The sequence below is a fragment of the Ambystoma mexicanum genome, chromosome 4q (genome assembly GCF_040938575.1).
Source record: "Ambystoma mexicanum isolate Mex_15411 chromosome 4q, UKY_AmexF1_1, whole genome shotgun sequence".
NCBI classification, from domain to species: Eukaryota; Metazoa; Chordata; class Amphibia; order Caudata; family Ambystomatidae; genus Ambystoma; species Ambystoma mexicanum.
Genome location: NC_090928.1, coordinates 635,857,641 through 635,864,489, shown reverse-complemented (window position 1 = coordinate 635,864,489; position 6,849 = coordinate 635,857,641). Strand labels below are relative to the sequence as shown.

Here is a 6,849-nt window from a genome sequence, read left to right as displayed (position 1 = left end):
GTGAAAACGGAAACGTCATGACGCCCGAAAGGCATTTCAGAAAATGTCGGCAAACTTATAAACAAACTTACAATGATATCGGGTCTCATAGGGACTTTAATGCCTGTTTCAATTGATAATGAAAGCAACATAAGACCTCCTTTTATCAAACGCTTCTTTTAAGTTTCCTGGCAGCATCAGGTGAGAGATGGCCATCTAGCTCTTGTCGTTAATTTTATATACATTTATTTTACTATTCATTGCCTCGGTTCATGCTCAACCCTTTGTTGTTATATTGGTAAGAGGAGTCCATTTGAAACCTCTGGAAATGCACTTTGAAGTAAGAGGCTGCAGCTGAAGCTGTAATTCTTTGTAGTGTACTCATCACATGTTGTAATTAAACACTGCAAGTACGTGACTTTCTAAACATCTGGCCCTGAAATTACACAGGACAACCAGTTCTGTAGTTGGTATTGTAGACACAGTAGCTGCCCCAAGTTTCCCAGCAAGCTGTGTGTCAGTACTATCCTCACTTCCGTTCACAACCGAGCCTCGTTCTGCTTCAAACAAGTCAGTAAAAAAAACAAAAAAAACATCATTGGCAATGCAAACAGTTTGGACTTTTGTATAGGCATGGCAAAGCCATTTGCCAAGCACTGCCGTAGTGGTATTAACTGGCCAGCAGCAAAATGGTGCCGTAGTGGTATTAACTGGCCAGCAGCAAAATGGTGCGAGTACCTGGCAAATGCATAATACTTCTACACAATCCAAAATTGTTAGCTTTGCCAATGCTTGTTTTTAAAAGGACTTCAGTTAAGGACTTAAGTGAAGAATTCGATGAGTGGCTATAATTTGAGTGGTCAAAGGCAGACCTTGTTAAGACATTTTTACTACACCAGTAGCATGTTCACAGCTCTCATAAAACTGCTTTGAAAAACACTGGCAGGCACTTTGATGATAAAGTTTGATGGTAAGGCTTTTGACAGGGTGCCTCTCTATATAGACCAATACTAGTCTCCAGTTGCAAGTTTGTAAATAAAGCTCATTACAGAAATTCCAATACCTGTGGGTATTGTTGTGGACATGTCATACTACAGATCACATTGAATGGCCATGGCCAGGCTAATCCTTATGGCCCTTTCCACCCAGTTCCTGCCCAAAACCCCTTCAGTGGGAACTCTTTGAGCTGCTTTAATCAGTTTTACCCTCAAACCTTGCGCTCAAAGTTTTTGCCAGTGTTTTTTAAAGCAGTCTTCTGAGAGTGAATAACTTTGAACTGTAAACACGCTACTACTGTAATAGAAATTAGAAATGTCTTAAACAGGTAAGGCTTCAGCCAGTCTTTTTTTTTTTTTAATAAGCTTGTCCTTCACGGAAGTCCTTTAAAATAATGAAAAAAAACAACCCTTGGTTAAGTCAACAGTTTTGGCTTGTGTTTAAGTATCGACACTGCTATTAGATGCCCAGTCACTCCAGCATTTTGCACATGCTGCCATTAATGGCAGTTTAATACCTATACAGTTGTGCCGGGCAAGCGCCTTTCCTGTGCTTACACAAAAGGCCAAACTGTGGCATTGCCAATGCTTATTATTTCTTAGTAGCTTAATGCAAGTGGAAGTTTGTTTCACGGGCAATTTGCCTTTTCTGATAGTCTCCTGCTTCGATTCTTGAATTTTGAAAAGCAGTGAAGTAAGAACAAGGTTCTTTTGTGGTTTCTTTACTCTGACATATTTCAGCAAGCCGAACCAGAGGCGGTTCATCATTTATCAATGGCTGATTTGCAGACCTGTTCAAAGGACCATTTCTATTTTCGATTCTCAGATTTCTCTTGTCGAGTCAACAACCATCGGAGCCGAGCCTTGATGTAGGCTCATCAAGTGTATTGTTGCTGCTACCATCCTAAGTTATAACGGGAGTGGAGAAAATACACCTAGCGTGTTCCCACTTGAAGCCTCCGTTTCATGGGTGGTGTTCTTCCATGACGGGAATCATGTAATCTAAATTGGAACTTGAGCCCTTTCAGTGTCGCATGCAAAATTCGCCCCGAGGGTCTGTCCTTGCTGGCCAGCTGTTGTGACTTCGCGTGACCTTTTGTAGTCAGCTCCCGATGAGAAGAATCTGTGGGCTGTTGCCCTTCACCAAGGTCGCTAGTGCGACACTGGCGAATGCCAGGCGTGAAAGGCAGCTCTTGCAAAATAAAGATCAGATTTTGTATCGCATGTAAACCTTGTTGAGTAAGATTTGTAGCCTTCTTTTGTGTGTAGAAAGTTAATACATGTGTTGACGCCATATCTAATTTGGCAAAAAGCAGCCTTTGACTAAAAAAAGTTCTCTTTGATATGATATAACATTTATAGCGCGCCTATACACAAGAGTTTCAAGGCATGGCAAGGCAAGGTAGGGGAACACAGGGAGGTCAAGACAACGATCTTACTAGGCCAAGTGACATTGAGATCGTGCAGGGGAGAGGGAAGGGGGAAAAGTGCCAGGGGAAAGGGAGGAGGAGAAAGTGCAAGACATAGAATCAAAACATCGAAAAACAAGCCGTGCAGCCAGCAGGTGGCAGTGCAAGGGTTAAGTGCAGACAACAAGTGTTAGATAAGTGCAGGGCGGGGGACTGTAGGGTTGCAGATACAGCCCGAAGTGCAGGGTTGCCAGGAGGTAGTGCTGGTGGGCAACTGGGAGGGCAGGGACCTGGGCCTGTGGTTCAGAGGGTAGCCAGGTAGACAGTGCAGTATCAGACAGGAGATCAGCAGGAAAGCGGAAGAGAAGGCAGAAGCAAAGAGGAAATTCTTGAGCTGCTCCTGGAACCGGAGATGGTTCTGCTCAAGTTTCAGAGAGGCAGGGAGGCTGTTCCAGAAGGAGGCGCCAGCCGAAGAGAGAGATCTGCCCCCCACTCGTTGCTTGGAAAAGAGACTGACCCTCTAGGAGTTGGAGAAGCGAAGAGCTTGAATAGGAAGATACTTCACCAGAGAAAGCTGGAGATATTTTGGTCCCAGACCCCAGAAGGCCTTGTAGATGATGCAAAGGGTCTTGAACTTGATCCTTGCAGCCACTGGGAGCCAATGGAGAGATTTCAGTGCTGGACAGATAGGCTAAGGACAAGTCTCGCAATCCTGTTCTGGATGATTTGCAGAGGACGGAGAGTAGAGGCGGGCAGATTTAAAAAGAGACTGTTACAGCAGTCAAGCCTGGAGAGAACCAGAGCTCTGGAAACTCTGCTTCTGGTGGAAGGAGAGGAAAGGAAGAATACCTCTGAGGAGGTGCAGTTGGTAGTTTGACTTCTTGGAGACGTCAAAAATATGAGGCAAGAAGGAGAGTTTGGAGTCGAAGATAACCCAGCGGTTCTTAGCCTCCACAGGTGGGAGCAGGAAGAGGACCATGAGAGACCAACCAGTGAGTGGCGGGAAAGAGGTGTGCCGATGAGGAGGATCTCCATCTTACTAGTATTCAGTCAGAGATCATTGACGGTGCACCACTCCTGGATTGCAGGCAGACGATCCGGGATGAGAGAAGGAGACGAGGCAGCAGAGGGGAGCCTGAAAGCGAGTTGGGCGTCCTCCGCATAGCACTGGAAGTTGGAGCAGGGAGCAGCAAGGCGGTGGGCGAGAGGTACCAGGTATTGGTTGAACAACCAGGGAGAAAGGTTAGACCCCTGGGGAACACCACAGGTGGAGAGAGAGGAGAGGAAGGACCCAATTGGAGCTGAGAAGGTCGGTCAGAGAGAAAAGAAGTCAGCCAGCCCAGAGCCTCATCCGTGATACCCAGGTTATCATGGAGCCGGTTGAGCAGGATGGCATTGTTGACTGTGTCAAATGCAAGGCAAAAGAGAGATCGGGTAGGATGAGGACAGAGGGGAGATTTGAATCCAGGTTAGATAGCAGGTCTTCACGGATGTTCAGGAGAGCATTTTCCATGCTTCTAGCTGCTCTGAAGCCAGACTGCTGGCCATGGAGACAACCAACAGATTCAGTGTGAAGATTCAGCTGGGAGATGGCCAACTATTCCAGGGGTTTGCCCAGGAAAGGAGTGATAGAGATCGGATGATAATTAGCTGGAAGAGAGTGCTTCAGAGGTTGAGGGGAAGGTTCCAGAGGCGAAGCTAAGGCTGGAGCGAGGGTGTCAATGTGGTCCTTGATGGTTTTGGAAGAAATTTTGTTGAGGTTTTCATAGATTGGACTTGTCTAAAAACCTCATCAGGGGAGAAGAGAGGAAAGTCAGAGAAGGCAGGGGAGTTGTCCGCAGGAGGGCTGGAGGAAGAGGAGAGAGTCGAGGGAGAAGCAGGAGAAGCCGAGAGGGTGGACAGGATGTCCTGGGTTTTAGCGATGAAGTGAGAAGCCAGGGCCGTACAGTGGGCCTGGGAAGGGACAGGAGAGGCAGAGACTGTGGCAGGATTGGCCAGATCCTTGCAGATTTGAAAGAGTTTGTCCAAATTGTTGGATGCTACAGAAACGCGGGCTTGGATGTGAGCTCTCTTCTTAGTGAAGACAGAAAGTTTGTATTGACTTTGGAGCAGGCGGCAGGCCAGTTTTCAGAGGATGTACAAGATGCCAACCATTTCCTCTCAGCCACCCTATACTTGCGTTTGTAGAAGAGGAGCCAAATACCCCTATTAAGAGCTCCGTCCCCATGTTGCCTGTATGTTGGGAACTGGAAATTGCGACACGTGCAGTGCCAGTGAGGATTCTTGAAACAAGATATCCAGTGAGAAAAGCCTATATGCATTCATGAAGAAGCGGTGTTCTTCTGCACAGAGTCCCGGAAGTAGTGTGAAAATGAACGAGAAAGAGGACTGGTGATGTCATGCAAAGTAGAACTGACGCACCCTGAAAAGAGACACAAGACAAGAAAACATAGGCATTATATAAGATCTGAAGAGAAGGTGTTGACATTCTGGATCGAAATGAAGATGCTCATGCAAAGAAATGCTGAAGACAATGCAAAGTCATTTTACATTTGTACAGATGCAGCAACGCAAGTAGACAAAATAATCCTGAAGATGTCTATGTAGTGAATAGATTGCAGCGATGCGCCAATGTATATACGTAGGAATGTATAGAACCTGGATGTTTCACCATGCAATTTAGCAAGGATTGAAACCCTGTGTATGAAAAGGTTTTCATTGTGGCGCAGTTGGAAAACAGCTAATGGCGAAGGAGAAATTCAAGAAAGGCTTGGCTGGCCCAGCACCGAGTCGAGGCCACCGTGAGCCTGGTTGTCTTATCAAGTAGTTACATGAATGTGAGAAAGAAACAAACTTCTGTTTGAGCTGAAATGGCAAAACACTCAAGGTGCCAAGAGTTCATCTTTTAATAGTATTATATGCAGCGAAGAGCTCGAAAACGTGGTCTCAATCACATGATCTGACGAGACTAGCTTTGGATCGAGCTACACCAAAACCAGAAGATAAGACCGTGCCATACTCCCTTTTATTCTCGTGCACAGAGAGCTTCTGCAAGGCCAAGTTCAAAGCCTTAATTGAATGGCAGACTGCAAGAGTGATGATAGATTTTGGGATAATTGGGTGGGGAGGCGTGACCAGGCCGACCCTCCCAGCAGCTGGATTAGTAACCTGCGTGTGGAATATTCCAGAAGGGTACAAGCGTGCCAACCAATTGTACAGGGCCACAAATCGGAGAGCCCTATAGTTTGTGTAACCAATGAATTGTCGTGTATTATATGAGGCTGAAGATGACTTGCACTAGAGGAGGGCTTAGCTGTCCACCTGATGTTAGAGACCCAATCACTACCTCCGTTAGTATGGAACGTATAGTTAGATGTTCCCTGTAAGCCTATCACATCCCCAAGTAGGGTTTTGTAGTTTGCCGCTTAGTGTGACCTCAATGTTGAAATGTGTTGAGAGCTCGAGTGAACATCGGATGATGTCTGTTGTAACCTCCCTTTTTTAGATAATTGCAAATAAAACAGAACAGAGTTTTGCCAAATTCCGAGTCGGTTTGATTATTGATTTATGAGTAATTTCTGCAAGTATTGCTACCTCGTCTTAAAGGGCCCAGGTCTAGGGGTTCACGTTGAAGTGTGACGAGGTCTGAGTTGTACCAGGAGTTGCACTTAATTTTAGGCTTCATGTGGATCCTCATGACGGGGGCAAATACATTGAGTATCAATAGCAGAATGGAACCTCGAAAGGGCTGTGTCTGGGTGTGAGTCAGCCAGAGGTGCAGGAGGAGTAGAGAAAGATTCACACGTTTCATGGGTCGAATGACTGAGAAGGTGGGTAGCAGTGTGCGGGTAGGCTTGCCCTGACGGGTAGAGGGAGAGATGAGGAGAAAGTGGTCACTCCAGGAGGGAGGCGTGGTGAGAAGTTGAGGTCTGAGTAGATCAGAACATCAAGAGTGTGCCCTGCAGAGTGAGTCGGGCCAAGGAGGAGGAGTTGAGTGGTTGAGACAAGGAGGGGAAAAAGAGTTACTCCTTGTGGAGGTGTAGAAGGAGCCTGAGGGAGGGCAGAGGAGGTAGGAGGAGAGGGCAAGGTAGCTGAGAAGGAAAAAGAGTGCTCCAGAGAAGTGGCAGAGGGTGGAGGCAATGAAGCCGAAGAAGGGAGAGAAGGGACAGCGGGAGAAGAAAGGAAATTGATAAGGCACGGTAAGTGTCTATAAAGAGGACGAGGTTGGCCTGAGCCGCTTGGACCAAGACGGTGCCATTAAGGTAACATTAATGATGACCTTAGAGGAGTGGAAGGAAGTCAGGCGGGCCCCCCACCGGGTGCCACCATTAATGGGAGAGGAAGAGTAAGGAGAGAGCACAGAGACCATAGGTCTGGCAAAGGAGCCACAAAGAGGATGTCGGTGATGGTCTGTCTCGAGGAAGCGCTGGTGTAGATATTTGTGATGGGGAGGCCTGGGTTGGAGA

General features: G+C 46.8%; 1 protein-coding gene across 2 annotated transcripts in view; it reads left to right on the top strand.

Annotated features, from left to right (window-relative positions):
* The first annotated feature begins 40 nt into the window (after window positions 1-40).
* LOC138467888 (UTP--glucose-1-phosphate uridylyltransferase) overlaps window positions 41-6,849 on the top strand; it is a 764,123-nt gene continuing 757,314 nt past the window's right edge. The window contains exon 1 of one of the 2 annotated variants that reach the window (XM_069608190.1): window positions 41-180. The gene's annotated coding sequence lies outside the window, so the exon portion shown is untranslated. The remainder of the gene's footprint in view (window positions 181-6,849) is intronic. The other variant, XM_069608189.1, reaches the window with a different exon arrangement.